General features: G+C 39.5%; 1 pseudogene; it reads left to right on the plus strand.

Annotated features, from left to right (window-relative positions):
• The first annotated feature begins 778 nt into the window (after positions 1-778).
• On the plus strand, positions 779-11,033 carry LOC108634535 (annotated as a pseudogene).
• Positions 11,034-15,060: the final 4,027 nt, after the last annotated feature.

The raw sequence follows: 15,060 nt of genomic DNA on the forward strand, positions 1-15,060 counted from the left end.
TTAAAAGAGGAGAAGTTTCCAAACACCAGGAAACCCTCTCACCGGCGGGTCTGTGGGAAGTTTTGGAATCTCAGAGGGCAACATAACTGGGAGGAAAAATAAATAAATAAAGCTCACAGATTACGTGCCTAATGGCAACTCCCAGCAGAGAAGTAGCCCAGACACTCACATCCACCACCAGCAAGTGGGGGGCTGAATAGGGAGGAGCGGGCTGTACTGTTTAGGGTAAGGACCAGGCCTGAATGCCCTGAGGGCAATCTGAGGGAGCTAACATGAGACAGCAACCCAAACTGTGGGATAGCCAGAGAGAGAGAAAAAAAGAGAGAGAGAGAGAACTATCCTGCAAAAAGCCCTAACCTAAGGCACTGCTGGGCTCTCCCACAGAACAAAGGACTCAGTGAATACCAGAAGAGAGCTAGCCAGCTGCAGACTGGCTCTTCCCCTCGCCAGAGGCAGGGAAACAGGTGGGCAGCAGCCAGAGCCGGGAAGGGGCAAACTTGGCCCCAGAGACGGCATCCTCTACCAAACTTCAAACAGGCTTCCAGTTCCTAACCAAGACTCCCTGGGATTCTGGACAATTGACATCAGCCAGGAGGGTGGCAGCCAGAGATCAGCTCCCCAGAAGAGACACAGGGCACACCTGAGAGGGCGTGCCCGCTGCTACCCAGGAAATCAAGCGGCTGGGACCGGGGAGGTGATAAGATGCACCATACCTGGGGAGAGTGCACTCGCCAAGCACCTGGTCGCCTGAGATGCTCGGACCTGGGAAGGACACAAAATGCAGGCCCAATCGAGTCTGCGTCTTTGTGGAGTACCCGAGAACCTGAACCTGAATGGCTTATACCTGGGAAGTGCACGCAATCCAGGGGCTGCTTTAGACAGTTCCACTGCAGAGCAATCTGAAGCCTGAGCAGTGTAGACTGGAAAATCACACACACTATGAGCAGGTGCAAACCCAGTGTGGCCAAGACACTGCAAGCACTCCCCACACATGCCAGTGATATTTGTTTGCAGTGTTCCTCCCTCCACACAGCACAACTGAACAAGTAAGCCTAAATAAGTGACCACATTCGCCCCCTTGTGTCAGGGCAGAAATTAGGCACTGAAGAGAACTGCAAACAGAAGAAGCCAAAATAAACAGAGGAACTGCCTTGGAAGTGACAGGAGCAACAGATTAAAACCCTGTAGTTAACACTGACTACATTGGAAGGGGGCTATAGATCTTGAAAAGTATAAGCTGAAACAAGGAACTATTTGAAACTGAACTGACACCACACTGCCCACAACAACTCCAGAGAAACTTCTAGATATATTTTTACTATTATCATTTAAAAAAAATTTTTAATCCTCTATTACTCCTTTAATTTTCATTTTTATAACCTACTATTACCTTGTTAAAAAAAGACCCTATTTTAAACCAAACTTCATATATATTTTTTGTAACTTTTCTGATCTTGTTTTGATTTTTTAATATTGTATTTGTGAGAGTGTAACCTCTAATTTAGATTTTTAATCTTGTCTTTTTGGTATTTGTTATCAAACTTATAACTTTAAAAATCCAATCTTCAGTACCCATTTTTACTTAGGAGTGTGATTACCGGCTTGATTGATCTCTCCCCCTTTTTACTCTTTTTTCCTCCCCCAGGTCACCTCTATCTCCTCCCTCCCCTTTATCTTCTCTACCCAACCCTGTGAAACTCTGTGTGTGTTCCGTGCTGTGGAGAACACTTAGGGAACAGATTACTGCCTAGATCTGTCTCTCTCCTTTTGATTCCCTTTTCTCCTCCTGGTCACCTCTATCTCCTTCCTCCCTCTTCTCTCCTCTATGGAACTCCGTGAATCTCTCCGAGGGTTCCCGACCATAGAGAGCATACAGGGAAGTGATTACTGGCTAGACTGCTCTCTCCCCTTTTGATTTCCCCTCTTCTCCTCCTGGTCACCTCTATCTCTCTCCTCCCTCTTCTCTTCTCCATGTAATTCTGTGAACCTCTCTGGGTGTCCCTCAGTGTGGAGGATCTTTTCACCATTAACCTAGATGTTTTATCATCAGTGCTATATGGATGGAGAACTCTTGAGGCTACTATAAGAATAAGATTGTAAACCAGAGGCAGGAGGCTTAAGTTCAAAACCTGAAAACACCTGCCTCCAGGGAACATTCATTGATAAGAGCACATTCAAAAACTTCCATACCTACACTGAAACCAAGCACCACCCAAGAGCCAACAAGTTCCAAAGCAAGACATACCATGCAAATTCTCCAGCAAAGCAGGAACATAGCCCTGAGCTTCAATATACAAGCTGCCCAAAGACAAACCAAACCCATAGACATCTCAAAACTCACTGCTGGAACTTTATTGCATGCCAAAGAGAAGAAATCCGGCTCCACCCACCAGAAGACCAACACAAGCTTCCCTAACCAGGAAACCTTGACAAGCCACTCGTCCAACCCCACCCACAGGTAGGAACCTCCACAATAAAGAGGAACGACAAACTGCCAGAATCCAGAAAGGCCACCCCAAACACAGCAATATAAACAAGATGAAAATGCAGAGAAATACTCAGCAGGTAAAGGAACAGGATAAATGCCCACAAACCAAATAAAAGAGGGGGAGATAGGGAGTCTACCTGAAAAAGAATTCCAAGTAATGATAGTAAAAATTATCCAAAATCTTGAAAACAAAATGGAGTTACAGATAAATAGCCTGGAGACACAGATTGAGAATATATAAGAAAGATTTAGCAAGGACCTAGAAGAAATAAAAAAGAGTCAATCAATAATGAATAATGCAATAAATGAGATAAAAAACACTCTGGAGGGAAACAACAGTAGAATAACGGAGGCAGAAAATAGGATAAGTGAGGTAGAAGATAGAATGGTAGAAATAAATGAAGCAGAGAGGAAAAAAGAAAAAATATTAAAAGAAATGAGGACTACCTCAGGGACCTCTGAGACAATGTTAAGTGCTCCAACATTCAAATCATAGGAGTCCCAGAAGAAGAAAACAGAAAGAACGGCCATGAGAAAATACATGATAATAGTTGAAAACTTCCCTAAAATGGGGAAGGAAATAATCACCCAAGCCCAAGAAACCCAGAGAGTCCCAAACAAGATAAACCCAAGGCAAAACACTTCAAGACACATATTAATCAAATTAACAAAGGTTAAGCACAAAGAACAAATATTAAAAGCAGCAAGGGGAAAACAACAAATAACACACAAGGGGATTCCCATAAGGATAACAGCTGATCTTTCAATAGAAACTCTTCAGGTCAGAAGGGAATGGCAGGACATACTTAACGTGATGAAAGAGAAAAACCTACAACCCAGATTACTGTATCCAGCAAGGATCTCATTCAAATATGAAGGAGAAATCAAAAGCTTTACAGACAAGCAAAAGCTGAGAGAATTCAGCACCACCAAACCAGCTCTCCAACAAATGCTAAAGGATCTTCTTTAGACAGGAAGCACAGAAAGGGTGTATAAACTCGAACTCAAAACAACAAAGTAAATGGCAATGGGATCATACTTATCAATAATAATCTTAAATGTAAATGGGTTGAATGCCCCAACCAAAAGACAAAGACTGGCTGAATGGATACAAAAACAAGACCCTTATATATGATGTCTACAAGAGACTCACCTTGAAACAAGGGACATGTACAGACTGAAAGTGAACAACTGGAAAAAGATATTTCATGCAAATGGAGACCAAAAAAAAGCAAGAGTAGCAATACTCATATCAGATAAAATAGACTTTAAAATAAAGGCTGTGAAAAGAGACAAAGAAGGACACTACATAATGATCAAAGGATCAACCCAAGAAGATATAACAATTATAAATATATATGCACCCAACATAGGAGCACCGCAATATGTAAGGCATATGCTAAGAAGTATGAAAGGGGAAAATAACAATAACACAATAATAGTGGGAGACTTTAATACCCCACTCATACCTATGGATAGATCAACTAAACAGAAAATCAACAAGGAAACACAAACTTTAAATGACACAATGGAACACTTAGACCTAATTGATATCTATAGGACATTTCACCACAGAACAATGAATTTCACCTTTTTCTCAAGTGCACATGGAAACTTCTCCAGGATAGATCACATCCTGGGCCATAAATCTAGCCTTGGTAAATTTTTTTAAAAATGAAATCATTCCAATCATCTTTTCTGACCACAATACAGTAAGATTAGATGTCAATTACAGGGAAAAAAAACTATTAAAAATTCCAACATATGGAGGCTAAACAGCATACTCTTGAATAACCAACAAAGCATAGAAAAAATTTTAAAAAGCAAAATATGCATAGAAATGAATGAAAATGAAAACACAGCAACCCCAAACCTGTAGGACACTGTAAAAGCAGGGCTAAGGGGAAGGTTCATAGCAATACAGGCTTACCACAAGAAACAAGAAAAAAGTCGAATAAATAACCTAACTCTACACCTAAAGCAACTAGAAGAGGAAGAAATGGAGAAACCCAGGGTTAGTAGAAGGAAAGAAATCTTAAAAATAGGGCAGAAATAAATGCAAAAGAAACAAAAGAGATCATAGCAAAAATCAACAAAGCCAAAAGCTGGTTCTTTGAGAAGACAAAAAAAAATAGACAAACCATTAGCCAGACTCATCAAGAAACAAAGGGAGAAGAATCAAGTCAACAAAATTAGAAATGAAAATGGAGAAATCAAAACAGACAACACAGAAATACAAAGGATCATAAGAGAATACTATCAGAAACTGTATGTCAATGAAATGGACAATTTGGAAGAAATAGACAAATTCCTAGAAAAGTATATCTTTCCAAAACTGAACCAGGAAGAAACAGAAAATCTTAAGAGACCCATCACAAACACAGAAATTGAAAGTGTAATCAGAAATCTTCCAGCAAATGAAAGCCCAGGACCAAACGGCTTCACAGCTGAATTCTACCAAAAATTTAGAGAAGAGCGAACACATATCCTACTCAAACTCTTCCAGAAAATTACAGAAGATAAACTTTCAAACTCATTCTATGAAGCCACCATCACCCTAATACCAAAACCAGACAAAGATGCCACAAAAAAAGAAAACTACAGGCCAATATCACTGATGTGTTACATAGGTGCAAAATTCCTTAACAAAATTCTTGCAAACAGAATCCAAGAACATATTAAAAAGATCATACATCCTGATCAAGTGGGCTTTATCCCAGGGATGCAAGGCTTCTTCAATATCTGCAAATCTATCAACTTAATACACCATATTAACAAATTGAAAGATAAAAACCATATGATTATCTCAATAGATGCAGAGAAAGCCTTTGACAAAATTCAACATCCATTTATGATAAAAACCCTCTAGAAAGCAGGAATAGAAGGAACATACCTCAACATATTTCTTTTCCATGGGGATGGTCTTGATCCCTCTCTCCTCTACAATGTCATGAACGTCCATCCATAGTTCATCAGGCACTCTATCTATCAGACCTAGATTCTTAAATCTATTTCTCACTTCCATTGTATAATTATAAGGGATTTGATTTAGGTCATAGCTGAATGGTCTAGTGGTTTTCCCTACTTTCTTCAATTTAAGTCTGAATTTGGCAATCAGGAGTTCATGATCTGAGCCACAGTCAGCTCCCGGTCTTGTTTTTGCTGACTCTATAGAGCTTCTCCATCTTTGGCTGCAAAGAATATAATCAATCTGATTTTGGTGTTGACCATCTGATGATGTCCATGTGTAGAGTCTTCTCTTGTGTTGTTGGAAGAGGCTGTTTGCTATGACCAGTGTGGTCCCTTGGCAAAACTCTATTAGCCTTTGCCCTGTTTCATTCCGTATTACAAGGTCAAATTTGCTTGGAGGCCTTACAAATAGCTGTGAAGAGTGAAGAAGCAAAAAGCAAAGGAGAAAAGGAAAGATATAAGCATCTGAATGCAGAGTTCCAGAGAATAGCAAGAAGAGATAAGAAAGCCTTCCTCAGTGATCAATGCAAAGAAATAGAGGAAAACAACAGAATGGGAAAGACTAGAGATCTCTTCAAGAAAATTAGAGATACCAAGGGAACATTTCATGCAAAGATGGGCTCAATAAAGGACAGAAATGGTATGGACCTAGCAGAAGCAGAAGCTATTAAGAAGAGGTGGCAAGAATACACAAAAGAACTGTACAAAAAAGATCTTCACGACCAAGATAATCACGAAGGTGTGATCACTCACCTAAAGCCAGACATCCTGGAATGTGAAGTCACATGGGCCTTAGAAAGCATCACTATGAACAAAGCTAGTGGAGGTGATGGAATTCCAGTTGAGCTGTTTCAAATCCTGAAAGATGATGCTGTGAAAGTGCTGCACTCAATATGCCAGCACATTTGGAAAATTCGGCAGTGGCCACAGGACTGGAAAAGTTCAGTTTTCATTCCAATCACAAAGTAGGGCAATGCCAAAGAATGCTCAAACTACCGCACAATTGCACTCATCTCACATGCTAGTAAAGTAATGCTCAAAATTCTCCAAGCCAGGCTTCAGCAATATGTGAACTGTGAACTTCCAGATGTTCAAGCTGGTTTTAGGAAAGGCAGAGGAACCAGAGATCAAAATGCCAACATCTGCTGGATCATCAAAAACACAAGGGAGTTCCAGAAAAACATCTATTTCTGCTTTATTGACTATGCCAAAGTCTTTGACTGTGTGGATCACAATAAACTGTGGAAAATTCTGAAAGAGATAGGAATACCAGACCACCTGACCTGCCTCTTGAGAAATCTGTATGCAGGTCAGGAAGCAACAGTTAGAGCTGGACATGGAACAACAGACTGGTTCCAAATAGGAAAAGGAGTACATCAAGGCTATATATTGTCACCCTGCTTATTTAACTTATATGCAGAGTACATCATGAGAAACGCTGGACTGGAAGAAGCACAAACTGAAATCAAGATTGCTGGGAGAAATATCAATCACCTCAGATATGCAGATGACACCACCCTTATGGCAGAAAGTGACGAGGAACTAAAAAGCCTCTTGATGAAAGTGAAAGAGGAGAGTGAAAAAGTTGGCTTAAAGCTCAACATTCAAAAAACGAAGATCATGGCATCTGGTCCCATCACTTCATGAGAAATAGATGGGGAAACAGTGGAAACAGTGTCAGATTTTATTTTGGGGGGCTCCAAAATCACTGCAGATAGTGACTGCAGCCATGAAATTAAAAGACTCTTACTCCTTGGAAGGAAAGTTATGACCAACCTAGATAGCATATTCAAAAGCAGAGACATTACTTTGCCAACAAAGGTCCATTTAGTCAAGGCTATGGTCTTTCCAGTGGTCATGTATGGATGTGAGAGCTGGACTGTGAAGAAAGCTGAGCATCGAAAAATTGAAGCTTTTGAACTGTGGTATTGGAGAAGACTCTTAAGAGTCCCTTGGACTGCAAGGAGATCCAACCAGTCCATTCTGAAGGAGATCAGCCCTGGGATTTCTTTGGAAGGAATGATGCTAAAGCTGAAACTCCAGTACTTTAGCCACCTCATGCGAAGAGTTGACTCATTGGAAAAGACTCTGATGCTGGGAGGGATTGGGGGCAGTAGGAGAAGGGGAAGACAGAGGATGAGATGGCTGGATGGCATCACTGACTGAAGGACATCAGTTTGAGTGAACTCCAGGAGTTGGTGATGGACAGGGAGGCCTGGCATGTTGCAATTCATGGGGTAGCAAAGAGTTGGACAAAACTGAGTGACCGAACTGAACTGAACTGAATATATATATAGCATAGGACTGGAAAAGGTCAGTTTTCATTCCAATCCCAAAGAAAGGCAATGCCAAAGAATGTTCAAACTACCACACAGTTGCACTCATCTCACATGTTAGCAAAGTAATACTCAAAATTCTCCTAGCCAGGCTTCAACAGTACATGAACTGTGAACTTCTAGAATTCAACCTGGTTTCAGAAAAGGCAGAGGAACCAGATATCAAATTGCCAACATCAGCTGGATTATCGAAAAAGCAAGAGAGTTCCAGACAAACATCTAATTCTGCTTTATTGACTATGCCAAAGCCTTTGACTGTGTGAATCTAAACAAACTGGAAAATTCTTGACGAGATGGGAATACCAGACCACCTTACTTGCCTATTGAAAACTCTGTGTGCAGGTCAAGAAGCAACAGTTACAACTGGTCATGGAACAACAGACTGGTTCCAAATTGGGAAAGGAGTACGTCGAGGCTTTATATTGTCACCCTGCTTATTTAACATAAATGCAGAGTATATCATGCGAAATGCCAGGCTGGATGAAGCACAAGCTAGAATCAAAATTGCTGGGAGAAATATCAATAACTTCAGATATACAGATGACACAACCCTCATGACAGAAAATGAAGAGAAACTATAGAGTTTCTTGGTGCAAGTGAAAGAGGAGAATGGAAAAGTTGGCTTAAAACTCAACATTCGGAAAACTAAGATAATGGCATCCGTTCCCATCACTTCATGGCAAATAGATGGGGAAACAACAGAAACAGTGAGAGACTTTATTTACTCTCCAAAATCACTGCAGATGGTGACTGCAGCCATAAAGCTCAATGACACTTGCTCCTTGGAAGAAAAGCTATGAACAACCTAGACAGCATATTAAAAAGCAGAGACATTACTTTTCTGACAATGGTCCATATAGTTAAAGCTCTGGTTTTTCTAGTAGTTATGTGTGGTTGTGAGAGTTGGACCATAAAGAAAGCCAAGCACAGAATAATTGATGCTTTTGAACTGTGGTGTTGGAGAAAACTCTTGAGAATCCCTTGGTCTGCAAGGAAATTAAACTAGTCAATCCTAAAGGAAATCAGTCCTGAATATTCGTTGGAAGGACACGTGCTGAAGCTGAAACTCCATTTGTTTGGCCATCTGAAGCAAAGTACTGACTCATTGGAAAAGACCCTGATGCTGGGAAAGATTGAAGGCAGGAGGAGAAGGGGACAACAGAGGATGAGATGGTTGGATGGCATCACCAATGTGATGGACATGAGTTTGAGAAAGCTCCATGAGTTAGTGATGGACAGGGAAGCCTGACGTGCTGCAGTCTATGGGGTCACAAAGAGTCAGACGCGACTGAGCAACTGAACTGAATTGAATGCATATATATGGAATCTAGAAAGATGGTACCAAAGAATTTGTCTGCAGGGCATCAGTGGAGAAACAGACACATACAACAGACTTATGGATATGGGGAGAGGGGAGGAGAGGGTGAGATGTAAGGATAGAGTAACATGGAAACTTACATTACCATATGTAAAATAGATAGCCAATGAGAATTTGTTATATATCTCAGGAAGCCAAAACAGGGGCTCTGTATCAACCTAGGGGGTGGGATAAGGAGGAAGATGGGAGGGAGGTTTAAGAGGGAGGGAAGATATATATACCTATGGCTGATTCATGTTGAGGTTTGAAAGAAAAGAAGAAAATTCTGTAAAGTAATTATCCTTCAATTAAAAAATGAATAATTTTTTCAAGATACAAGGACACTACTAGAAAAAAAGTGTCAATTGATATGATACATCACATTCATAGAATGAAAAAATAATATATAATCCTCTCAATAGACAAAGCATTTAACAAATTCGACATTCATTTATGATTTAAAAATTCATAAAAATTTAGCATAGGAGGAGTGTGTCTCACCATAATAAAGGTTATTTATGAGAAGCCCATGCTAATACCATATACTTGGTGTTAAATGGTTGAAAGCTTTTTCTCTAAGATCAGGAACAAGACAAGAGCGTGCCCACTCTTACCACTCCTATTTAACGTAGTACTGGAAATCTTAGCTAGAGCAATCAAGCAAGATAAACATAAAATGTATCAGAATTGGATAGAAAGAAGTAAAAGTGTCTTTATTGGAAGATGACATGATTATATATTTATATATATATATATATATAAATGCTAAATATTCAACCAAATGAAAAGCATGATACAAAAATCAACACACAAAAATTAGCAACATTTATTTACTCTAGAACATTATTTTTTAAAAAATAAAGAACCTGATCCCATTTATAATAGCATCCAAAAAACCTGAGGAATAAATCTAACTAAAGAGATGAAAGATCTCTAAAAACTACAAGAAATTGAAATAAAGTGAAGATACAAATAAATGGAAAGGAATCCCTTGTTTATGAATTAGAAAAATCAATATTGTTAAAATGTCAATACTACAAAAAGCTATCCATATATTCAAGGCAATTTTTATTAAGATTCTGAAGGCATTTTTTAAGATGTAGGCAAAGCACTACTAAAATTTATATGGAACTGCAAAAGACCCTAAATAGCCAAAGAAATCCTTTAGAAATAAGAACAAAGCAAGAGTGTTTCCCTCAGAAGTTTCTCTGTTTTTGGAAGAGGTTGCTCAGTGATTTTATCCAGTGACAAGAGTGTGTCCCAGAATGACGAAGTGCCTTTTAAAAGATCACTGAAATTGGATGGTCTATTAAAAGCAAATGCATTTGATTCTTCAAAAATCACAAGGAAGAAAAGTGCTGCAGCCTATTCTCCAAAAGCTGCTGCTGCTGCTAAGTCATGTCTGACTCTGTGCGACCCCATGGACTATAGCCTACCAGGCTCCTCCATCCATGGGATTCTCCAGGCAAAAGTACTGGAGGGGGTTGCCATTGCCTTCTCCATCTCCAACAGCTGGAACCTGCCAAATGAGCCCATTTGCTTCTTCCACAAGCTCTAAAGAGGAAGACAGTAAAAATAATCCATCAAATGGAACGAGGAAAAACTGGAATCATTTCAGTATAACCAATAAAATGAATCTACCACACAAAACAATGACAAATTTGTGGTGTTGCTACCTAAAAAGTTGAGAAATAACAGAAATAATGTAAAATCTAAGTAGTATACAGGTTTTGGAAAGCATTAAAGAGCTTGAAAACCTCATTGGTATCTCCCTTGCATAATGTGTCTAAAAAAAAGAGAAATGCATAAAATAAAGGACTAATGACAAAAGTAACAAAACAAAAAACATTTGAAAAGAAAAATTCAGGACTTCACAACAAAGGTATTTAGGAGAAATACACTAACTATGAATGCCAACTTCTGTATCTGGCTAATCATGTTTAAAGAAACAGAAGAGAAGCTTGTAAATAATTTTCCCAGTAAATATCAGATCATAGCATGGGCAGGTGCATGTCTATATAAATTTTCTTGCAGCTAATTTAAACTTTCTGTACACACTAATAGATAATCTCAATGTAAATAATATGTTTCTTCTTGACCCTTTAAAGTAAGCCAGCATATAGAAGAGGATCTTGACTTATATGCTGTATCTCATATGCTTCTGTATAGTTTGAGCATTTGTGAATAGACTTAATAAATCATGAATGAAAATGACAAAAAAAAGAGAATAAAGCAAGAGTCATCACACTTCAAAACAGTATGTACTAACATAAAAGCAGACACATATACCAATAGAACACAAATGAGAGCCCAGAAATAAACTCAAGAATATATGGTTAACTAACATTTAACAAAGGAACCAATGGAGAAAAGACAGCTTTTTCAATCAATGGTGCTGGAATAATTGCATTTTCACATGCAAAAAATAAAATCGGACCTATAACTTATACCACTTACAAAAATTAACTCAAAATGGATTAAAGACTTAAATATAAGAAATGAAATCATGAAACTCTTGGAAGAAAACAGCAATAAAGCTCCTTGATGTAGATTTAGTAATGATTTTTGGACACCTAATCAGGGAAGCCCCACCTAACCCCAAGCAACACAATAAAAAATAAACAAGTGGAAAGAACCTCCAAGGTGACAGAAGAATAAGACATGGAGCTCACCTTCTTCCCAGAGATACTACAAAATTACATCTACATGTGGCATAACTCCCACAGAACATCTACTGAATGCTGGCAGAAGACCTCAAGCTTCCAAAAAGGCAAGAATACTTCAACGTACCTGAGTAGGGCAAAAGAAAAAAGAAAAAATATATATACAAAGGAACTTGAGCCTCTGGGAGGGAGCTGTGAAGGAAGAAAAGTTTCTAATACTATGAAGTCCCCTCACTGGCAGAGACAGGAGGCAGGGAGCTTTGGAGCTTCTGAAGAGAGTGCAGTGTGCAGGGGGCAAAATGGAAAGTCCTGCACAGAGAGTCAGTGCCTATTGGCACTCTCTAGCCTGAGATATTTGTTTGCTTGCCCACCAGGGCAGGTAGGAACTGAGTGCTGAAGCTTGAGCTTTGGAGGTCAGACTCCAGGGAGAGGAGGGAGTTGGCTGAGTGAAGACAGCCTGAGGAGTCCAAAAAGAAGCCTTGGCCCATCAAAGAGACAAGGGACCATTGTTAGGGGGTGTACAAGGAGAGAGGTCTGCCTGCTCACAGGCAGCAGGGCACTGCCTGCATGAGCTCCAGGTGCAGACTTCAGCCATGACTACTATCTCAAACCCTAGAGGCAGACATGGACTGCTACTGCTGCTATCACTGCCACAAAGTTCCTGTCACTGCCCACACCTTTACAGAAGACTATGAAGCCTGCCACTGCCAAAGGTCCTATGATCCTGGACCAACTTACTCAGGAAAGTGCATGGCATGCCCTGTGCTATTGCAAACTTCCTGCTGGTCTCTGCCACTGCAGGCATTACCCACATGTCCCAAATGTGGCTGTCATATCTCTCCCACTCTTTGGCTTGAGTAAGTATGCCCTAATCATCTGCTGCTTTCACCCCCCCCCCTCACCTGGGCAGGAAACAGACACCAAAGTGTGGTTACACACAGAGGTGGGGCCAAAACCAAAGCTGGGCTCCAGAAGTGGCACAACCAAAGAAGAGGAATGGAAACCTCTCCTGCAGCTGAAGGAGCTGTGGATTAAATCCCCTCAATCAGATTGGTAAACCTGCATCTGTGGAATATCTGAATAGATAATGAATGTTCTCACAATTGAAGCTGTTCTAGGTTTAACAACTGTGGACACTGGGGACAAATACACACGAGAACTGGGTCTGCTGTTCAGTTCTGAGCCAAAGTCTGAGCCTACTCCACAATGCCCACAGCAGGTCCAAAGACAGTACTGGAGGACTGGAGGGGAAGGCAGGGATTGGCTCTGACTCACTTAGCAAGGAAGGACACTGACAGCTGAGGTTCTGGGAGAATATAATTATTACTACTAATTTTTATTTTGTTCTATTGTTCTTTTTTATTATATTTTATTTTTTCCTAATTTTTTCTTCTCTTTTTTTTACTTTTAATATATTTTTTCTATTTTTACTTCACTTTTTTGTTATAATGCATTACTTCCTTATTTTTTTTCTTTTGCTCTCTTTTAATCTCTGTTTAACTATATTTTTACTCATAGTTTTGTGTTATTTCCTTATACTTGATTTCTTTTTTATAATTTTGTGAGCTTATTTTATTCATTTTTTGCCTTTTTAAATTAGCTTTATGCTTTTGATTTGTTTTGTTTTTGTTAGTTTAGTTTTATTGTTGGTTTACATTGTGGGTTCATTTATTTCTTTGATTGCTCTCTTCTCTCTTGTTTTCTCTGTTTTTCTCTCTGTGTGTTTATTTGTCTGTTTTTGTCTAGTTTTGTCTTAGGGGTTTAATTTGTTCATTTCCTTTTTTTTCCTCTTCTGCACCATGAAACTTGCAGGATCTTGTTTCTCTGGAAAGGGTGAGGTCTCAGTCTCTGAGGTAGGACAGCCAAGTCCAGGATACTGGACTGTCAGAGAGCTCCCAGCCTCAGGAAATACTAATCAGCAAGAGCTTCCCCAAAGGTCTCCATCTCAATACCAAGACATGGCTCCACTCAATGGCTAGCAAACTCCAGTGTTGCACACCTCATGGCAAACAACTAGCAAGACAGGAACACAGACCACTCATTAGCACACAGGTTGCCCAAAGTCATAATAATCTCAAAGACACCCCAGAATATACCACCTGATGCAGCCCTGTCATCAGAGGGGCAAGATTCAGATTAGCCCACCAGAATACCAGGAAGCCTACCCAAGCCACTGGACCAAACTCAACCACTAGGGGCAGATACCAGAAGCAAGAACAAGAATGACTCTGCAGCCCACAGAAAAGACATTTCAAACATAGTAAATTAAACAAAATGCAAACACAGAGAACTATGTTGTAGATGAAGGAACAAGGTAAAAACCCACAAGAACAAATAAACGAAGAAGCAATAGACCTCTTCGATCTACCTGAAAAAAATTCAGAGTAGTGATAGCAAAGATAACCCAAAATATCAGAAATAGACTGGAAAAAATACAAGGAATGTTTAACAAGGACCTAACCTGATGTGAAGAGCCGACTCATTGGAAAAGAACCTGATACTTGGAAAGATTGAAGGCAAAAGGAGAAGGGGGTGGCAGAGGATGAGATGGTTAGATAGCATCACTGACTAAATGGGCATATGTTTGAACAAACTCCTGGAGATAGTGAAGGTCAAGGAAGGCTGATGTGCTGTAGTCCATGGGGTCACAAAGAATCAGACACAACCTAGGGACTAAACAACAACAAATTAGGACTAAAGAACAAACAGTGACAAACAAAACATAACTAAAATTAAAAATACTCTAGAAGGAATCAATAGCCGAATAACTGAGGCAGAAGAATGGATAAGTGAGCTGAAATAAATACTGGAAATAACTGCTCCAGAGAGAATAAAGAAAAAAGAACAAAAAGAAATGGAGATTATAGTCCAAAATTTCCCTAATACAGAAAAGGAAATAATTATCCAAGTCCAGGAGGATTGGAGGGTACCATCCAGGATAAATGCAAGGAGAAACATGCTGAGACATATATTAATTGAAGTAACCAAAATTAAATACATAAAATGTTTGAAAGAAACAGTAAGGGAAAACTACCAAATAACATAAAGGGAATTCCCATAAGGTAATCAGCTAATTTTTCAGCAGAAACTGAGAGGGCTGGAAGGGAATGGCATGATTTATTTGAAGTGATGAAAGGAAAAAACCTATAACCAAGAATAATCTTGATTCATGGCTCTCATTTAGATTTGACAGAGAAAACAGAAGTTTCACTGACAAGTAAAAGATAAGACAACTCAGCATCAGGA

This window comes from Capra hircus, unplaced genomic scaffold (genome assembly GCF_001704415.2).
Source record: "Capra hircus breed San Clemente unplaced genomic scaffold, ASM170441v1, whole genome shotgun sequence".
NCBI lineage: Eukaryota > Metazoa > Chordata > Mammalia > Artiodactyla > Bovidae > Capra > Capra hircus.